At 39.3% G+C, this 22,461-nt stretch overlaps 1 long non-coding RNA gene across 1 annotated transcript; it reads left to right on the top strand.

Moving 5' to 3' along the window:
* Window positions 1-1,895: 1,895 nt before the first annotated feature.
* On the top strand, window positions 1,896-21,225 carry LOC310882458. The gene is made up of 5 exons (XR_014572979.1): window positions 1,896-2,021; window positions 5,973-6,640; window positions 7,131-7,263; window positions 8,676-10,270; window positions 13,126-21,225. It is a non-coding gene; the product is annotated as an uncharacterized lncRNA (long non-coding RNA).
* Window positions 21,226-22,461: the final 1,236 nt, after the last annotated feature.

The following is a 22,461-nucleotide window of genomic DNA, read 5'->3' as shown; positions in this document are numbered from 1 at the left end:
AACTTCTAGTTTACTACTAGGGGTCAGAAGCTGAATTGCTGTGTATCCAAACTGTTTTTTTTTTTTTTTTTTTTTAACATAAATTACCCAGTGTTTCAGCCAAGCCAAGTTTGTCAGGACTCAGGAAGTATTTTCTCTTTCAGAGTGGATGCCAATGCATTTTTCCTACCATTATGCAGGGAGGCTTTACCTGTTGCCTATCTCCTAATCCAGGCATTCATGTCTGTCACCCACCTACTCCCACCCCAGCGTGGCAACTGGCATGGCCCCACTTGTGACGAGTACATTAGGACCAGTACAGAGCGGGGGGCAATGTCTGAAACTGTGACACCAGCAATGTACAGGGAAGAATTTGGGCCTACAGGGAAGGGTTTGGGCCTGGTGAACTCAGGTTATAGACCCCAAGGAGATACAAGGATAAGCCAAGGACAGCAGAGACTCCTGGTACAGAGGCCAGTATGGTGGGAGAGGTGTTCCTGCAGGCGTACCGGGATGGCACCGCCTGCCAAAACCTGGTGTGGTCTACAGATGCCGTGATTTTCACTTATTTTCAGAGATGCTAAAAAGAGGACATCAGTGCATTTTAGACACAAACAAGGACATTCCTGTGAATGCTGCCCAGGATGTATTTAAGTAGGAGATGACTGATCCCATTAGTCTGCTAAATCCCAGACTCAGGGGTGCAGAGAGCAGCATTCTTAAGAAACTGGTAATTTCATACAGCTTTGCTTTAAAAATAAATGAAATTAATAGTCTAAGGTATGTTTAGACAAATCATAATTTGATAATGAGTGAAAGTCAAGGGTTTTGCTGAAGTAGATTTCCTCCCTGCCATATCTTCCAGAATTGTTTCTTACCAGTTTTCCAGGAAAAAATATTTGTTTTATGATTTTAAAGTACTTTACATCCCTTTTTAATTTAAAAGGCTGCTCTTCTGTTATTTTGCTCCCTGTCACCAAAAAAACCATGACACTGCCATTTGTTGTTCCTGCCCAGCTCAAGGCTGCCGTCAGACTGCCTATCCTCTCTTCTGCTCTTTTAACACTTCCAGCCACCTCCTACACAGCAGCAGCATGAAATATCTTCCTGCTTTCTCAATTTGTAATGATGGGTAGCAAAGTGAAGCTCCATCATTTACCAGTCCACACACCATCATTTCTGCTGACAGCTGGAAGAATGTGTAATGCTGCGGTGCCCTTGACTTCCCAGCAGCATGTACACATTCACAGCAGCTTTTTCCTTGATGCTGTACCACGCTTCTGTGCTATTACCTCCTTCCATGTCACAACAATCCCCTTGTACTCACTAAAAGCAAGGATAGATGTCTGGATAAACGTGCTTGTTCCCAGCTTCTCCTGGACCAGGAAGCAATGGCTGGGAATGGAATTACAGGGTGAAGCTGAGGGATGGGTTTGGTCAATAGTCACTTGGGCTTTTGCCTTTGATTCCTACCTCGAGCACCTACAATGCTATCATGCCACAAACTAAAAACAACACAAATGCACAGGGAACACAGATGCTTTTCCTCCCCCCCCATGTGTTTTTTCTGTTTCTATCAAGGAAAACCCAGACAGATGCCACTGCCTCCATCAGCACACTGCCCTAACAAGTCATCTCCTTCCCTCCACTCCACTCACAGAAACCTTAGGAAACTGATCTTCCTTTGGGACTTCTATTTGTCTCTCCAACTTGGTTGAAATTGGCCAAAGTCTTGCAGTGCAGAGGAGGATAAGGGAGATGGGCACACAAACATACACATGAGGAGTACAATCACCTCATGTCCCCAGGGAATGGCGGCCTCCTTCCGTGCACAGCTCTGCCAGCTTCAGCTATTCCCGCCTCTTGCAGCACATGCCCCAGTTCCTCCCACCTACAAAAGGGAAGTTAAGTTTTCCTTCTTCATGTGGGCAGGACATCGCTAAGATCTTCAAACTGATTAGCGATGCTATACAAGGCCATATTACTCCTCATCTGCAGCTGGACCCTACACCATGAATGCACGAGACCTGAATTTAAACAATGTAGGTGTTTTCTTTTGCTTTGTTAAGTCAGCATTTCAGTAATGCAAAGTGAATTAATTTGTTTGAACTCACAGTTAGAATAGTGGTTATATTTCTAAGAAACTACAAAATGAAGGCATTTTAGGGGGCTTTTAAAGAGAAGTGTAAAAGCCCTGCTGGCAATGACAAAACAAAGTTTGAGCTTAGAATGGAAAATGGATGGGTTGTAAATAACACTGATGTTAAAACCTCAATTGATTCAGTTCCACAGTCAATCTATTATATTCTTCCAATGGAATTTGTTTTGCTTGAAAGGGATTATATGAAATCATAACCTTCATTAACTTTGAGTGATATATATATTTTTTTTTTAGTAACCAGATGTTTAGTTAGAGCTGATAAAGCATGAAAACCTGCATTCCTCACAGCTTGCTTTGCATGAGTGTGTTGGGTAACGATGACAAATATTAAGGTACAACATTGCTCTTCCTTGCTGACATAGCAGTGACTAATGTGCTTATCAGATTCAGCTAGGAACTGGAATGCCACAAGAAGAGGAAATATGAATAAGTCCAAATGAGCCTAATGGATCCTGAGAGTATTTATAGCTCAGAAGAGGCTAAAAAATAAAATATGAACAAATGTGAAGAGAACACATACTGCCATTCTGTGGGGTGAAGGAGGCATCACATGGCTTTTGAGTAGACAGGACTGTTATCCAGACTGTATATGAAAATAAAAATAAAGCTACAGTTGCTGACAAATGCTGAAGGAGCTCCATTCTTTATACATGACTGCAAACTTCAGACAAGAGTTGAGTTTCTCTGGAGAGGACATGGTCCAAGAGATCCAGCTGTGCCTGTGAACATTTGAGTGTAGTCAACAGGCTTACACAAATTAACTTCCAAGTGGGATTTTTACAAGTATGAAGGGAGAGAATGTTTTTTGTTAGTGTTTCACTGTGAAATTTTCAACCATGCTTGGAACGAAAAGCCTCTGCTGGTTATGGAGAAATGTGTCATAGTGCTGGCACAAACTGGCTGCTCAGGATAAGTAACTCATGCCCTAGCGTAAGAGAGCAGCCGTCCAGTCATTGTATGTGCCGAGCACCGGGATCAGCATTTCTTTGAATAATGAGTTCTACATCTTCTAACAAATGGAAAATGTAACTCAAGCTTTAAGAAATCAATGAAAATGTAGAGGGAAACATCAAGGGTTTTCTTAGCTGAACTTTTTATAAACAGATTAATCATTTCCAGAAATAGAAAATGTCAGTCAGATCATCTTGTTTGACACAAGGTCAGCTTTCTGCAAATAAGGCTAGTGGTATGTCAGATGAGAAGATAAAACAACAGCTTCACATTATGTGAGCCCATGGTGCAGTTACCTGTGGAGGGATTTCATTTCATTCTTTTCAGTGTTCTACCCAACCCTCCTAGGAACTGAATTGAGAAATGGAGTTTTGTTACTGCTCTTTTTAAGGGCTGTTTAAAATAGTTGCTACAAAATTCAGAGAAGGGGGAAAAAAAAGTCTCAACAGACTGAGCCCACATCAGGATGCAGGCTGGCACTTTTTGAATGGATCTATCTGAAATAATTGGAGAAATTACCACCCCTGTTTGTTTGCTCCCACCTCTCAACTAGTTATCACCAACCAAGAGCAGCCGGCAGGAACGGCGTGGGCTGCAAGAGTCTGTCAGTCAGTGCTCTTTGTCCTGACTACTGCAGCTCTGGCATCCCAGTTGTGGCCTGCTCTTGTTCAGGTACTTTCGTCTACACCTTAATTGTACAATGGTTTGGAAACATAGCTGCATTGTACCAAAGCACTGTTAACTCTCCTCATTTTAAGAGAAATTGGTGCAAAAGTGAATTAAAAATTTTAGTTTTTGTTAAGAAAAAGATGATCTTTTCTGCATGCCTGATGGAAAGACAAACTGTAACATGTATCAAGAAAGGGCTCAAAAATGATAGAACAGAGTAAAAAATTATTGAGTCATTTTTTAAATCTCATTATTTAAAATGATGCCTGACAGGAGATGTTAATACTTGGATCAGTTATACATGTTTCCTGTCTAGCATTTCCAGCAAGCAAGATCATTCTGTGTCCACTCTCCGAATTTTCAGGTATTCCTTATTGCCTTGCCTTTAGCCTGTGGGTACTACAGATAATAGGAGAGGACAGAAGGAGGAACGTATAATGAAGGTTATTGTTTTTCTAGTGCTCTTCATTAGAATTAGATTTTTTTTTTTTAAGATGAAAAACTATAGCCGTAATATACTTTTTAACAAAACTTCAAATGACTTGCAGTGCTTCTGCCAATGAAGATTGATGCCTTACTGTTCATTTTGCCTTCTGAACACAAAGGAATTCAAAGCTGCATTTTCTGAAATATTGGTTGTGAAGAACACAACCACTAGCATTTGGCCCAAACAATGACCACAGCTGTTTATTGCTCTCTTGGCACATTGCAAGAGCAATTGTTTCGCCAGGAGCTGAAAGAGTCATCCTGTGCAAATGAAGTATGCAATTGCCCGTGCAATCACATGCCTCTTCGAGTACAGCTCTCCCTCTGCTACTCATATCTCTGTCTTGTCATTTACTGACACCTCTCACAGGATCAGAAAAGCATCTGGGGGGAAGGTATGTGGGCAGTAGCCTTTTTTTTTTTTTTTTTTTTTTAGGAACTGTCCAAAGGCTTGAATGCCTTTGTAAAGTACATTACTGCAGTAAGTACACTATGAATATTTACCCTCTCCTTCCCACCTCTCAAAAAAACCCTCTCTCTCCATCCTGAAAGCAAGCTATTCCATCATCTATGTTTTTCCTTGGAGGGAGGAGGACAAATGCACTATGACAATAAGGGACGTTACTATTGCACTGCTAGAAGATGTTCAGATGCTTCCTGCCAAGGTCAACTATGTGAGAACTTAGAAAGTGTAGGTTCACACTGACAGCAGGTAAAGTCTGGACCATTAATAATTTAATATATGGTAACAGTGATAAAACTTTGCAGAGGCTAAAAGGCAGCCTATACAAGGAAGAGCTAATGAAGTGTCATAATACAGACTGACTGCAATACTGATCTCATGTGAAAGTGGTCACTTGAGTCATGGCAAGCATGTCTGATGGCTGCAAATCATGGTTTCGACACTTAATGACAGGTTGGCAGGTAGAGGGATTAGCGGTACCACGGACGTAGCCAGAGACCTAGACCTATAGTCCTGCAATTAACAGTTTTGCCCTCATTGAGGCACCAGATGCATTTTGTAGAATTCAGGTACAGTATTGCCCTGCTCCAAAGCCTTTGAAGTCTGCAGAGATCACGAGCTATTTTAGCTTTTGCCAAAAGTGACAGTGTAATCAGCCATGCCTGAAAAATAATGGGAATTGTCAACAGTTAATAAAACTGTACTTTAAGAGGTTGGATTGATCTCTCTTCAAAGGCAATCTTGCACCTGTGAAAACTTGTCTATGGTAGTATGTATCATTGAATTGTACAATTGTTAGGGCAGTGTAATCATCTGTTTGCACCTACAAAGTTGCAATCCAGCTGACTTCAGGACAGGTGAGCCCAGACATGTTTCCTGAAGTTTCTTATGATTTTATTGCATAGAATGGACCATTAAAAGATGAAGAAAGTTCCTGTGGTAACTTACCTGTGACTGCTTAATAAAAAATATGTAAATATTTGCTGAAGCAAGACTCCCAAGACAGTGCCCTAGCCCCTAGTTAGGAAAACTAGGAGTACAATAATACATGCAACTGTTTTTTCCTTTTACTCCATGAGAAGTGAAACAAGTGAAGAACCACAGCTGGGAAGGATGGAGAGGATCACCTCCAGACAAACTGAGGTCCTGTCTCTAAAACAAGCGCTGGCAATAAAACAGGACATAACCTGACTTCAGGACTGCCAAAGTAAGTGAAAACCAGAGAAGAGGCCCTCATGTTCTCCATCTCTTCCTTCTTTGCAGGACAAGGACCGCATGGCTTTTGCGCAAGAAGCAACACTTGGAAACAACAATTGCTGAAACTGCTTTAGGTGGCACTGGCCTCTCCCATCCTTTCAAAATCTAAACAGAAGTAACACAATACTTAAAACTTCTCATTGCAGGAGACATTTAATGAACCCACAGACTAACTAAGAGACTTAATTTCTTTTTTCCTGCTTTCTTTTCTCCTCCTCTTGCCCAAGCTGGGATGCATTTCTTATGCAATGCTTGTATGAATGACAGCATGCACAAGGCATAGCAGAGGATTTCCACAACACCAGGGCTTGTATTGTGCTGCACCTTATTATCATTCTCTAACCCTGCACATATGGTCATCTTCCATTCTTCTAACTGGTTCCAGGGCCCTGGAATTCAGCATGACCCCTGAGGGCTATTCTAATGCAATCAGTAGGAATACTATATCCAGGGCCAGTCCAAAATCAAAGGCCTGGCCAAAGCCCAGGATAAATTACAGCTGTTATAAAGAAATCACCTTTTCACCTTGGCCCTCATATTCTTTCAGTTTACAGTCATAACTCAGCAAGGCCAGCAACATTTGTCATTAATAAACCTGGTTGGATAAACAAGACTGATGGATTAACAAGTCACATGTAAAGAAATCTGAGAAAGTGAAAAGCTTTAGACAGAAGGTAAGGATAAGCTGAATTTTTCTCTGAGGTAAGAGAAAAAAATTTTTACACATTTTTCTCTACATTATTGTCACTTGTAATATGCTGGCATGACTGACAGCTCTAAGTACAGTAGGTCTGAATAACTACTGAAGAGAAGACACAGGAATGGTCTACGTGGTTCTGGAATGCATGGACAACTGTACGAGCTAGGAGTGTGATGTTAGCAGCCACCTTGGCTTCACTAAGCAGACGCTTCTTACCTACACTTTTTTTTTTTTTAATCCTACTCTGACACCATTATTTCCATTTGAACAAAACCTTTTGTGATTTAAAGTAAGAGAAAGGACAGTAGACTTTAAAAATACAGAACTATTTAAGGCCCTCATTTCAAACTGAATTAGAGATATACCCTTCATGAGAGACATTTGATTAACAATATTAAAATAAGGTTGTTCCCAAATTTGTACTACGTGCATTTATGCAACTTTGACAATATCTGACTTTCCAGTAATGTAACACAAATACAACATGGCAAGAAAAGCATGCCAGAACCTGAAGGGTTAAAAAAAGAGCTGTTGGAAACCTGTGAGAAAGAGGAAGAGCAGATTATATTTCTAGTTCTCTTGGGAAACCCTATGAAGGTATGATTATTCTTTATTAATCCCTCCATGATTTATATTAGCTTGATTTTAAAATTATTAAATATCTGTTAAAAAGAAAAAAAGGGAGGTCAGATGCTGTAAAATATACGTTGTGTATTACTATTTTATATAAAAGTATAGGAGTATAATACATTTTTAAAATATGTTGATTTTCTTTTCTGTAAAGAAATAATGTGGACCAGATGAATGGTACAGTAATGACAAACCTCCATTAATGATCTTAGATCAAAAATCAGAGCCAGAGGTTCTCTGAAAACACACGGACAGCAAGGAACGCCACAGCGCAGTTGCCTTTAAGAAAGCGATGCCCAGGTGTTCAGAGATGTTTGTACTGAAATTCAAACTGATTGAGAAGTCTGTAATCTCCCTATTTTTGTTTCTGACACAATTTGGTCTAATTAGTCCCAATTTGCCTCTCACGGTAGTGGTCTCTGCGCAGAGGAGAGGGTGGGCTGGCAGTAGCTGTGAATGAATATGCAAACACAACATTAGAGGCTCAAAACTATATCCGGGGGGGGGGGAGGCGGAGGAGGGAAGAAATAATTTATTAGGGTTTCGATGGGTGTTTTTTAAACTATCTGGCCTTAAACTGTCTTCATCTGGACATCAGCTGTTTACTCTGCAAACATCCCCACCCAGCCAGCACAATGCGAGGTGCTGCTGCAGAGCGGGCAGCTGCAGAGCACCTTTTGTGTTTTCAATTTAAAGCCTCTGGGTTGATAGTTCACATTAACATGGAGAGAAATATACAACTTGCAAGTTTGAAAAGCAGTTTTTACTCATAAAAACCTTTGATAGTTTAGCCATCTGGTCAGAGTGAAAGAAGCTCATAAAAGAGGCCCAAATCAGGTCAAAGGTCTCTTGCTACGTGGGTCAAGGGGGCCGAGGAGGGTTTGCTGTAGTGGACTTTACTAAAAACTTGTCAGTGAGGATCTTTGACAAATTATGGCACATTCCATGGCTTTTTGGGAAAGTATTTGATTACAGTGTGCAGGAATGTTGTTGATATTTGCAACCTTTAAGGAAAAAGGCGTTTCAATCAGAAGCTTTAAAGATCCTTTACGAATTGTCTTTGGGAGGGAATCTGCACAGGGGAGATTTTTATTTTAGTCTGCCTCATTTTTTTTTTTTTCCAGTATAACAAGATTCAGGGGAAAACAAAACAAAAACCTCTCTACTGCAGAAAGCACAAAGGCTTTGACCTTTGATTCAGGTCATTTATTCTTTTAAATGGTCACAAATTATAAAACATCCAATTACTTTTTTTTTTTTCTTCCAACTGTTGGTTAGTGACAAAGCAATAAACAAAACGGGGAAAAAATTCAAACTTCTACCTTATTTTTCTGTTTTGTGCATGTCAACCTAGCTAACTACGCTGCTTTTATTTGTAGGAGGTTGTTATGAAAAGTAACAGGATTTAAGCAGACTGAGAGCAATTTTCCTGTAAAGGTCCAGAAGAAAGCAGAGGAAATAACATTATTTTTATGAGGTGTTTCATGGCACGGCATTATAATAAGTCATAGTACAGTAGTCATGTTTTGAGGGTCAGGGCTATATCACTAAAAACACAAAAATAATTATGTCAAAAGTTTCCGTTTGTCTTTTCTTCCTGGGGGAGGGGAGGAAGCAGCAGAAAAATTAGTCAAGATACTTCATATATACAAATGGTAATGTTACTTCATAGAAATCCACCTATTTCAACTTACACTTCTAATTGTGCACGTCATGGACCATGGCCCCCCAAAACTGGACGCACGTTCATTTCCCTTAGAACAAAATCTTCACATATTTTTCTGAAGACTAACATCAACAAGTAAAATAAATAAATTAGTACTTTTGCAACTTACTAAAAATTTGGCTGGCTAGGATGACAGCTTTAAAAACATTTTGCAAGTTCTTGATTTAAAGGTATTTTTGTTGTTTTTAAGGTTGACAGGACAGTTTATATCTACCGTGACTGCAGAGAAGTTCGGTGTTGCAAAATATCTGTTTTTCTTTGCATGCACACAAAGCTGCAGTGTGCTTTTTAGTACACTACCTTTCTTGTGACATCTGAAATTAGACTCTGACCTTAAAACAGTGAAACATCATATCTACTAGTGCAAAACAAAAACGCAGGATTACACCAAAGCAAATAAAGATATGCATCAGTTAGTTGTCACCTGACTGTTTTTTAACAAACATAAATCAGGTTTAATAAGTTGGATTAGTCGTTAAGTTTTCTTTTAAAGGAACCCTGATTTCTGTACATACCATTGACCCTGAAACGGCTGTGTGTCACACAAACACACCAATTTATCTGACTTCTGCATATACATGTATCTCATACCTCCTGGACGGAATTTATTTTATGTGGAGATTCTCAGGGGATGTAAATCAGCAAAGCCCCATTGATTTCAACAGACCCTTGCTGCTGGGGGCGCGCTGATGTATCAGCCGAGGTTTTGCCCTATGGTGTTTATACTGGCTCTAAATAAATAAATAAGAAGCATTAAGAGGTGATTATGTTTAGAGTGCAGCTCTGCTCTTAAGCAGGTTACAGAGTGACAGTTAAATAGAAATCAGGGCTTGTTAACTACTCTTTAACAGACTTTATAATAAATAGGCTTGTCCATTAGTTATAATGAGCGTTGAGGAAGGGCGTTGGCCACACTGTCAGGCTTTCTGAAATTATGAAAGGAAAAAGAAAAGGTGGGAGGGCAAACCCCTGAACTGCTGGAGCTGTGAAATAGTCCTGACCTGACCCACAGGCACAAAATAATCCCTCAACAGAAGAGAGCAGTTGTGCACCCAGTACAGTATTTTGCCTGATTGACAAGCACATTGATACCTTTTCCTCCTCCAGGAAGGAAGAACCTTTGTCTTGGAGACCTGCCGGGAATCATGGGCTGGAGAAAACATTACCCAGCCTTATGTAGTGATCATTTGCTCACCTTATGTATCAAATTGCACCAGGAAGAAATTACCTTTCTCAAATCTAGAAAAGGTAACTAGCAAATGCTCTTCTTATTCATGTGTCTAATCCTTAAATCCTACTAAACTATTTGCCTCAGTAATATCCACTGCAGTAAATTCCACAGGTTAATCATATACCAAGCACAAGATTATTTTCTTTTATGCATTTTTGTCGACATGTAAAAAGACATTTTAAATTCAACTGCCACTTATTTTTAATCATTAGATGCATAAATACATGTTATTAACCACATTGTTTTATTGGTGACACACAGAGAAACATCTCTGACAGTCATGGGGAATCCTAGCAAGATGAATGGAGGTCCCCGTGTACTGTCAAAACCTCAGTGCCATACCTATAGGCACAGCTGTAGTGTTGGATGAGACAACTGTCAGGATAAGCGCAGTGTCCAGCCGTGATAAAGCAGATGTGCTATAATTTCTCCTGGGAAGGAAAGTTGATTTCTATCACTGAAATTCCTTAGAGGTCCATTTGGTTAATGTGGGACATCAGTTGCCCTTTGATGACAGAGCATATATATGCCAGCAGCTGCTCTTTAACTATACCATTACCCCAGGACCTACAGGGACAAGCGGTTGCAGTCTGGCTGCAGAGCGTATGTGGGTCAGTAGCTGATGAAGCTGAAATTTATCATCGGAATGATCCCCAAATGCTTTGCAAGGTGGGAGAATGATTAAGTATGAAGGTAGCACTAAGCAAGGTTTAAAGATTAAGGAAGAACAAGCTCAGATCAGAGGTATTTAAACTCAGATAATGATGTGAAAGCAATGGACAGTATTCTTGGAAAGATGTTAAAGGTTAGAAATACAAGGTTTTACAATACAGAGGCACCTCTTGGATCAGGAAAACCTTTCTGCAGTCAGCAACGGACCAAATCACCCCTCAGTCACACTGGGTTAAATCACAAAGTTTCTCCCTGTGAGAGGGAAGTTGAACTTAACATATTTCCCTTGTTCTCATGTTTGGTTCATTTTGTTTTATTGGCACAGGCAGATTTTACTATCTTGCAACACTCAAACAGAAATAAAACAAACAACGTGTAGGTGTACGTTTATAGTTTCTGCATCTGTAGTCATAAAATTAAAGAACATCACATTATACTGCTTCAACAAACATAGGTCAGGGAAGACCTATTCACAGCATATATCATGGCATTTTCTTACGCCTTGGTAATTCACGGAGCTAATGTTGCTCCAAATCAGAGAGCTTTTATCCTCCTTTCCTTTCAAGCCAGGAATCCCCACATTCTGGTTGAATACCAGCTTTCAATTGGGCCAAAAATTATACACACAATTCACATTGCTTTCATTAGTCACGACCTGGTCCTGAGCACACTTTGCCTTTTCTTTTTTGAGACTAACCTTTTCTATATGAAAAAACAAAACACCTTGCATCAACAGACTGGGAAAAGTTGGATTTACTGTTTTTCATTCAGTTATGGACAGCCTTATTTTTATATAAAATATCTCAGAATAAGTGACTTCTCTGATATATACAACAGGAAACACGTAGGAGCTGTGAGAAGTGACTAAGGTTTGAGTCATCCACTTGAAATATTTCTTCCTTCCCAAGAATAGTTTGATACAATATTCATAAATATCTAAACTGCAGAGTAACTGTTGATTTTAAATGACTATTTGACACAGTCCTATTATTTTATTATTATTATTTTTAATTATAATCTCTAACTCATCTACCACTCTATCTTTGTACTTAATGTTGTGGTTAGCATGGGGCCCACCTACTTAAAAATATCTGATAGTCATAATTTTTGACATATCTAACATGACAGACAATTGTTTAGCTGCTATTTTTACCTGATTTACTCTTCTTGTTTTGTTCTGTTGCCTTTTTGTCAGAGTTTTAGATTACCACCTTTCCAGCACAACAAACAAAATGTGGGTGTTGTGATGAACTTATCAATCTCCATTAATTATATCAGCAATGTGGTGAAATCATCTATTCTGTCATCTCTGGAATATTGCTTGGCTTCAGGTTTGGCTCTCCCAATCCGATTTGTAGATACTTATTCTTGCACTTGTGACCTCCTGATTGGATTATTGGAATTCTTTGCTGACAGCTCTTCCTGATAAGGTCTTGCACAGGATTCAATTAATCCAAATGCAGTAGTGAAGAAATTCTGTTAAACAACTGCTCTCTTCTTGTGATCTATGTAACTCTGTACTACCCTGATGGGGCTATGTTTCAAGCAGCTGTAGAGGCAGCTCGTACTGTATCAGGAGCCAGCAAACATCTCACTCTTTAGCACTCTTATCTCTTTCATCTACTTTCTTCCTGGCTCCACAGTAAGATGTGCTGACCTTTTGAGCGCTCTTCATCTCTTTATCTACTGACCTCCCACTTACTATTTGTCCTAAGTATTAAAATCATTTCATCCCCAATATTACTGAAATGAAGACGCAAAGTTTCCCCCTTCAGACTTTGCAATGTATTACTCAGCTTTTTAGTCTACCAGGTTAGGTTTTCGTATTAAATATCATGTATTGCCCTATGGGAAACTGAGATCCCTGTGGTCTTCCCACTCCTAGTGTCCTTGGCCAGGAGGACAGGCAGTCCTCAGCAAAAGCTTTTAGGCTCTTATAACAGATCTATAGTGAAATTGTAGTGCTGGATCCAAGTTCTTCAAGAGTCTCTCTAAGTCCATTATTTATTGCAACAGAAATGGAGTTTTAACGTAATCCTAAATCTTTTAAGATGCTTGGAAAAGGTGAATACACTCAAAATTCAGAAATTTGAATACATTAAATAAAAACTTCAAAAAATAAATTTTCTAAGTAAGACTACATTGAATATTCTTGAGAATTAATGAGCAACACATGAAAAACTCTTGCTTCTACCTCAAGATAGGTAGAACCTGTGAAGCAGCCTGTAGTGCACCGAGGCACTGCAGTCAAACATGCTGGACAACCTTTCTGCTTGATCAAATTCTGAAGCATAAGGCTTGGAAGCAGCTCCCAAGAAAAATAACTGTCAGACTTGAGGGAAGTCTTTATCTGGGCCTTCATCAAGAAGAGAAAGAAAAAAGTTTGGATGACACCTGCTCTTACACAGAATTTGACTGCTTTCCTGGGATGGTAACTGATGCTGAATGCGTGCAAAGATCTCTCCCAAACCAAGAGCAAGATTCTCTCTTGTTTCCATATCATTCTGAAAATATCTTTAATCATTATTTTTAATAACCTGTTATAACAACAGGTATGACAGGTTATTAAACAGGTATTTTATATCACAGTTTCAGCCTACTAAATTATCTGACTTCACTGACATACACAGAAGGTAAACTATTTCTATTATTTCGCATGGAGCACAGATTAAGTTTACTAGTCAAAACATCAACTGGGACAAAGAAATATGGTTTTAAACTAATACAAAACTTTTTTTCACCTTCCCAATCTTATTTCAGTACACAGTGGGTTGGAGAATTTGGCAAGCCAAAATACTGCATCCGTTGGTATTAAACAAAGACAAGAAGCTGGAGGTTATCCATGCAGTGGGCAGCCACGTGTCCACACGCACTGCTTGCACACAACCTGTGCAAATATTTTGAGAATTCCAGAGCCTATAGTGTGTGTGGGAGGGATGAGGGGACCCTCATGAATCTTCCTAGTAAATCCTGAGGCTTATCAAATATTTATCAAAACTTAGCAGTTGTTTTGCCAAAGGTTTATGATAGATAGAATTTAGATAACTTCTAAAAATTAGGAGTGGATAATGAAGTTCACATGAGGAATTTGTTGTTGCTGTTCAAGAGTGTCGTCTGGCGCAGAGTTCAAGGGTCCTGGCCTACTGATATTTAAAGAAACTAACATTACACTCCAAATTTCAGCAGAGTATATTTTACACTAGAGAAAAGCAAGCTTGTGTCAACCAAGTGTAATGTAACCCAGAGCACACCACTGTCCGGTGTGAGGCTACTCCAGGAAAGCTTGGGAACTTCACAAACATCGACACTGGAGGACTTCGCTTATAAACAAAGCAGACAAGCCACTACATTCAGTACCTGCAGAGCTAAATTAGCTACTTTTCACTAGTACTAACTCGTTGGCATATTCGCTTATTGTACATTTTTGAGTTCCTCATCAGTCCAGCTTCTGCAGCTCTCATCGGCTGGGGAACCACCTAGTGGGGAAAGGGCTGTGGGCACCAGTGTCCCAGCTGGGCACACCAGGCCTGCCCTGCAAGGGTAACCAGACACTGACCAGAACACGTGCCTCTGTGGCCAGTTTCCAAGGAACGGGAACAGAGGTGGAAGTGCTAGCATCCATAAAAGCAGCGTATACTGTGGCCTCTTTTTTCACAAGTAAGATGTTCCCAGCCAGCAGATTATAAATGCCATGCTTCGTTACATTTTAAACAATAAAAATGAATGACCCATCTCCAGCAAGTGTCATATTTCTGGAAGGGAGGATAACCTGTGTGGTTAGGAACATGTCCTAAATCTATCTGCTCCATTAACCTTTGGAAGTTGGAATAGTTCTAAGGTTTGAGAAGCAATTAATATCTTGTAGGCAACAACATTCTTGAATAGATGACCCAGGATTTCAGTTACACCTGAGCAGAAAGTAATACCTCACCAAGCTCTCACAAAGAAAAAACCTCATTTGAAAGTGCAGTGAGAGGTCATAAAAATTGTGGATTACTTTAGTTAGTCATTTGTAACAGGTAAATGCATGAGTATAACTTCCTGGAGTGGGGGGAAAGGTCTTTATGATTTTTCCAGGGTTATGAATACATAAATAACAATGGTCACTTAAGAAGGACAGAAGCTTTGGGATTAACCTTTCCACACATTTCTAAGTAACCTGTTGACCCAGTAAAAGATTTTTTCTTGTTTGCTCTCCACATCAATCATATCTATAGGAGATGTAAACATTTCACCATCTAGTTCAAAATGAAAACCAGAAAATAATCACTCAGCCTTTACAATTAGTTGTTTACACTCAAGCTGCCTTTTGGTAAATGCATTACTACAGGAATTCTTGTGTAAGAAATTAATAGCTTTAGCTATGTCATGTATTACTCCTGTTTCAGAAATAAATCCATTCTGCCCAACAGGTTTACCAAGAGCTTCCTCACTGCTTGGAGAACAAGAAATCTGTTCTCTGCCACGGAAGCTTCTTTCAAGCTGTTTGTTTCTCCAAGGTGGAGAGGAACTGCCCACTCCACCATGTCACATCCCAGAGTGGCTCCCCCCCACATATGGCCCTGTGAAGGGCATCTTGATGGCCCCAGTCTGCAGCTGGCCACTGGGAGCCCACATAGTGTGGTCGTTAATAACAGGCCTGAACATTAATCAGTACAAAAATGGGCATTCAAGATTAAATACATTCTAGTAGCTATTGCTACTAGAGGACTTCAAGCCATGATGTACAAGATATTATTTCCCTTATTAAATTCTACAACAAGTGAGTTTGCCTGAGGAGAAGAGTCACCCAGATGATTCAGGCTAGGTTAATATGTGCCAATGTCTGGAGTTTATGGGTTACTTCCAAGGCTTTCCCACACAAGTTTTCTGACAAAAATAGAATTCCTCATCCAAAGCGGTCAAATCAGATTGCTAATCCGGCATCCCATGAAGACAAAGTGTATTTTCCACTGGCATTGGGATGGGCCTTTGTTGCCTACCAATTGTTGAGTAAGAACTAATTAAACTGTCTCTGCTTACCCAGGAGAGTTCTGCTCATTGTTGATTTGTAAACACAGCTATTATTTATAAATCATGAGTCAGATATAGAGACAAAAAAACCCTTTCTACTGGTGCTTTAGAGGAGCCTTCATCATCCAGTAAATAGCCAGTGAGCAAAGTTTGTTGTTCTGAACCAAAAATCGTCTCCAGACCAGTGACCCTGTCTTAATCACACAGAGCTTAAGAGTCTCCTAACAGTACATCAAACTTCATTTAAACTGGACAAATTCTGCCTCCTTCCTCACGCTTTTAGAGTGCAAGGTATTTCCTTCAGCTTTAGTTTGCTCTGGTTTTGCTTGCACATTTTCAAAGTAGGCCTTTAACTCAGGTGCTCAGCCACTTTCTCCGAGGGTGCCCATCTCTTCCTGTTGACTTTGTAGGGCATCCTGAAGGATGTCCACTTTAAACATTGGTCCAATATCACAAACCGTTCAGCAAGGATAAACAGTTTATGGTGGCATTGTCATCTCAACTGTCCCTCACGTTTGGCCCTGCCCTCCATCTTTCCATCCCTCCCATTCAGCTGTGCTGTGAACTCTACCAAGAAAGTGGTCCAAACAGAAAAAAAAAAAAATCGGCACTTTTTTAGGCCAATTTATTTTCCTCAAGCTGCTTCTCAACACAGCCTAGCAACTGTATTGACCTACCAGAGGGGCCAGCACACAGCAGTGAGATTGAAAATGATGGAGAAATGGGCTGCTGATGAAGCTACTATTTCCTTGCAGTTCAATTTCCATTTGCAGTTTCAATTTTCCATTTCAATGCACGAGCTGAGGTGCCCCAAGCAGCCTCAGCACCCATGAGGTGGGACCAGTGAAAGAAGGATCACTGACTTCTGTGGGTTCCGAATAAGTAATTTTGAATCCAAGCTAATTAAAGCAATGGTATGGCTGAACTCATGCTACCTACAGCCAGCTGCGTTTATGGTATCACATAAATTGCAATATTTACATTACAATCAGCCAGGTTTATCAAAAATAGTAGGTACAGTATTGGGGAAATAGAAAGCACTAACCACCAAGTTGTACCTGTAACTTGTGCATCCCTTTTCCATGACTAGATAAAGAAATGAGTCAATCAAAACCTAAGTGTAATTGTCTAATTAGCACTGCCATTTGATGCTTGCAAATAAATGCACATCCTAATTCAAAGTAATCAGAATGGAGACTTCAAAAATTCAAAAAATCAAAGTTTGCAGGAGTAACAATTTCACAGAATGAAGATGTTTGCAATTGTAGCTATTTTTTCAAATTAAAATACTGAAATACCATGTGTACTTTGGATTTCAGTTTGGCAAGCATGACATGCCACAGCTATTCCATATGCTACGAAAGAGTAATGTTTCTGTTTGAAGATGACAAATAGACATAAACAGACATAAAAAGATGATATATTTTTACTGTAAAGGATGGCTAAGTACTGGAGTCAGAGATACTATCAGTTCCCTTCTATTCAGCCCCAACAGCCTTCTTTAAAGCAGGCTCTGAGCTCTTTGCAATTGTTAGTGGCTTTTTAGTCTTATAACAATCTAGAAAAACAAAAAGCGGCATCTACACTATAGGGGAGAAGGCTAAAGTACACGGTGGGCTGTGTAAATTGCCCAAGGTGAAAAAAGGAATCTGTGACAAGGCTGATACGCTGCTTGTGCCTTTTAAATAAAAATTACCAAATCTCAAGACAACTTAATTTCCGCCATACACCACCCCCACTAGTGCAAGTGAGCTGTGCTGAGAAAAACTACAGAGGTCTCCTTCCCCTCATATCTGCCAGCAAAGGAAACGGGGCCGTGATGCAGAGAAACTTAACATTATCACATTTTAGATTAGCTTGAGGATGGGTCAAATGTGCCCAGTGAATATCTTCCTGCTTGCTTTCGTAAAGGAACCCTCACAATGGATGTAAGGCAACATTATTTGTCATCTTGCTGTAATAAAGGACATTTCTTCACTACTTTAATGACAATGGAGGTTTCTAACCCTCCCAATGTAAATAGGTTATCTCAAATATTTTATTATGGAGGTCTGGCCAACATGCATTTGACTTACAGCGCTAACAGAAGCCAAAAAGGCTCTGGCTGCTGCTCCATCCAGCTGGACCAGGGCTCGGAGCCCACCACCATGGCTGGTATGTTAACATAAATAGGAAAGGATAATTCACCTCCAAATGCTGAGCTGCAAACTGTGGAAGGAGCAGATATGCTTCCTGTGCTGCCCTCTGCTCTGGGGTGATATCCTTTGATTTCAAGATTTCAGTTCAGTGTACAATGAACACTGAAATGAAACCTCGGTATTGCAGGCCCCTTCTTCCCTCTCCTTTCCTCCATGCAAGTTTCCCTTTTGCTTGCACTGGACACTACAGGCAGTATTTCAGCTTCTCTTCAAAAGAGTCACAATTGAAATCTTCCTTAAGAAACACCCCTCGCTCCCTTTGGATCCTTCCCCCGCTGCACACCTTTTCCTTGTGCTTGAGGGATGTGGAAAAAGTGCAAGAGTTTGCAACACTGAAAACAAGCAGTGCCTTTAGGTTAACACAACATAGGAACTCCCAGGCGTTTAGGATTTACATTCAGCTCTCCACATTGGAGAGTGATTTCAATCTGGTCCATCAAGTCACAAAGTAATACTTTATCATAGATATTTTTCAAGGAGGCTGACAAAATGAAACAAATAGGCTAACAAGGAAGAAACTCAGCACAGTGGGGAAAACAACAACAACAAAAACTCCTTGCTTTGAAGGTGCAAATCTAGATTCCTGGTTAATAAAGCAGATGCTTTTATTAATGTCCAGAGAACAACTGAAGTGGGGCAATAATTGGCAGGGACTGACCTTGGGCTAATTTGAACAAACTAAATTCAAAGGAAACTTGTGCTTTCATGAAGCACTTCTCTTTCTATTCACATCCCGCTATTCCAAGCACAAAATTATTATTATTATTTTTTTTAAATCTATACTACGGAAGGATTTGAGGTTTTGACATTGTTGAATCAGTCCTCTAAAAACGAACTTTGGGGTTTTGTTTTTTTTTCCCCAGAACATACACGTTGCCAAAAGTTCCCACAAGTTAAATGACAGAGCTGTCTTCAAATGGCAACAGTACCAAAGCTTACTGCTAATGAGTTGCAGATCTGCATCATAATTGAACATCCAGATTTCCATTTACAAAAGAAGGATGTGGTCAACAAGAACAAATACTGCCACAGAGCCAAAAAAATAATAATTAAGAAGAAATTTGCAGAGTCGAGAGTACAGTAACTGACATAAATATCGGTCTAATTGCTGAAGACATGACGCATGAAAAGACTAATCAATATGGTCAACGTTTCATTGTTTGTCTGACTCCAGAAATGATATGTGGTAATATCAGCTTTAATTGTACAATCTCCGAGAAATATTTGTGATGGTGTTTTCACGCTTCTTTTCCCCCTTAAATGGCAAAGTACTTGGGAAGTTATTTTCCTTCTACAAGTAATAACGCATGCACACACACACAAAGAAGAGAGGGAAAAAATGACACAAATAAAAGAAATTAAGCTTGCCATAATGTCTGTGTTTCATGTTAACAGGCTCACTGTCCTGCTGGGTTGTCCATAATACTCTATCACAAGCACTGTCAGGGGCCCATGCTGGGTGGCTAATTAAAACAATTACAAAGACAAAGAAGGTATCAATAGCATTCCAAGCAGCAAACAAAGAGATAAAGTAGTGAAGATTTAAATCATCAATGGTTGATCTCTCCAGGACAGTTTTGATGTGGGGACCACGTCCCCAACACTCTCTCCTCTCAAACCCAAGGAGCTGGCTGCTTCACTTTGTGTTATTTCATTACAAAAGGTGTGTGAATGGTTAGATCTTTAAAAGCACTTTCTAAAAAATCGCAGTGAAGTAAGTCTCTGTCTGCTTGGAAATTTCTGCCTTGCACACTTGGGATAGAGTTGTATTCGGTTTCACAAGATATTTGTTTTTAAAGCTCACTAAACAGATTATGGCTTTTACTCACAAAAAAACATCACATCTGTTTTCTACCAGCAATTACAGAGATAAAATAGAAATGCTTCGGTTTTAATTCTAGGTTTTCACAGGCAGGGAGGATAAACATATATCATGGAGGGAATCAATAGAAGGAGAATAGATGGCTGCATAAATTAGGCAAGTTCCTCAGATTCTGTTAAAGATTTTCTCAAAAGTTTTGATAAAGACAATTTCACAGAGTAGTCTAAATATAGAAAAATGGTAAGCAATCCTGAAGTGTTTGCAAGCCAAGCTGTAGTAATACTTTAGACAAACATGCTTACCTTGATTGAAGAGTGTAAACAGTAACAGTTGTTTTTCTCATACACTAAAATAAAGGCAGCTTCTTTAAAAGAGCTGTTCCATTTCATACAATCTATATGCCCCAGCACAAAATGTTACTTTACAGAAAACCACTTTTCAACAAAAGCTTTTGTTATACTGATTTAGTTATCTACAGGATAGTTTACCCAACACTCACTTAGAACTATATAGCAACAGTAGTTTTGTATAGGCAAAATGTTATGTGAGTTTACAGGAGTTTCATTTGCTAAATTAATCAGAGTAAACCAAACAGCAGAGCTGGGTGTGCCAGCTCTGTAAATGCATTCTGACTTCCACTCAGCTGTTCTTTTAATCATCAGGATAAAGAGCCAAAAACTCCAATTAGCCAAGAAGAAACCTTGAGGGGCAATGACAGGTTTTTCTGATTGCTTCCTCTGATGGAAGAAAAGTGATTGGGAATGCAATAGTTAGAGAGAAAACAGCAACTAAAATACATATACATATAGGCAAGGAAAACTACAAATATGGGCTATTTTTCTAAAGATATGTGCCAGAAAACATGCCTTTAATAAACCTGTAACAAAAACTTGTATTGAAGTGTCTTCATAGATGTGCAGTTCGCCTCTAACCATCTACTACAATTGTTAAGAAGGCACAACCTCTCTATTCATGTCTGAAAAATTGAAGACTAGGTAAAGGATGGTAAAAAAATTAAATTTGTTTTTAATAGTTTCTGACACCTCTGTAGACAACCTAAAAAAAAAAAAAGGAAAGAAGATAGTTAAAAAAAAAAAGTCCAGAGTCCATTTGCATACATTTCTGTATGTGCAGTTCTGCACTGATGCTGAAAGATCCCCAAAACAGGCAAGATAGAACAGAACGTAGTTTCATAACTTATTAATTTTTTTTTTTTTTACTTGGGGTTGATTATTGGTGTTATTGCCTAAGCATGCCAAAATGTAATGGAGAAAAAAAGAAAAAAAAAAAGCTATGAATTAGGCTACCAGAGCAACCCTCACAATTTATTTCAAGTGAATTGAATGACAGGTAAGATCTATTTGATTTTTTTTAGTACATCCAAAACTTAATATGTGATTCTGGTCAAGTTTCAAGGAATGATCATTGTTATTATTCTTTCATAGCAAAAGCTCCATGAAACCCCAATTTCTATTGGGAGATTTGATACTAATGTTAAACTAACGTTACATGAGCATGGTATGAAGAACCTGAGGATTTCTTAAATGAATGACTCTCAAACGTCAGAAGGATTAAGCTGACACTAAACTGTTTGACTACATGCTTCTTTGCCAAACAGAAAAAAAAAAAAACATATTACTTTTAATTCAGAAATATAAGTAAAGGATGAATTCATTTAAAACCTCAAAAGTCTTCTCACTGAACTGAATCTAATTTGTTACTTGGAATCCAAACCAACAAAACTGGCACCGTTTAGACTTTATGGTAATCGTTCTGCACAGCTGTAAAACAACAGCCTTCCAGATGCATACAGGGATTATTGCACAAGACCGTTCTCTTCATAGGCTTGATAACAGAAGATGATTTCAGTAATTTCTGCCATTTTTTTGTATACCTAAGGAGGGAGGACAGAAAACACACTTCCTTGCTTTATTGGGGGTTCATAGGTGCATTGTAGTTCCTGCCTTCCCAGCCCATTGGTATAAAAGCTGCCGACGTCCTCACCAGTGTGTTGTATATCTGCCTCCGTTGACCACCTATAAATCCCGCCACTTTAAGCACTGCTCCCATGTCATCACGCTGACTCCCCCCATTGATCTATTTATTCTGTAGTTGATATCTTGAACAAGAGAGGAAGATTAGGCTTAGGAGTAAATGTGAGGTCACCGAATCAAAGAGAAGTAGAAAAAATGGAAGGTTTGCTGGCCACGTGTGTGTTGTGTATTAAAGCTGTCGCTCCCAAAGCAAAATCTTCCTTTATACATTCCCTTGGGCATTCCTCCCTTTACCTGGTTTATAGAGCCTCTGTTGGCCATTCTGTTTTTAACATGAGAAACCTGTGAACTTGTTTTCTTGTTATAAAGTTGCAGATATTAGCAAAATTACATCATACAGATTTCTAAAGAGATTCCACACACTCCAAAACAAAACTCATCCCTGAATTTTATTAACCAGTGTAATTGCTTTTAACACATCAGGAAGAAAGGCAAGGACTTTAAGCCCT

The sequence above is a fragment of the Anser anser genome (assembly GCF_964211835.1).
Source record: "Anser anser genome assembly, chromosome: 16".
Lineage (NCBI taxonomy): Eukaryota > Metazoa > Chordata > Aves > Anseriformes > Anatidae > Anser > Anser anser.
Note: the sequence above shows the minus strand (reverse complement) of the source record. Positions and strands in the feature narration are given on the sequence as shown.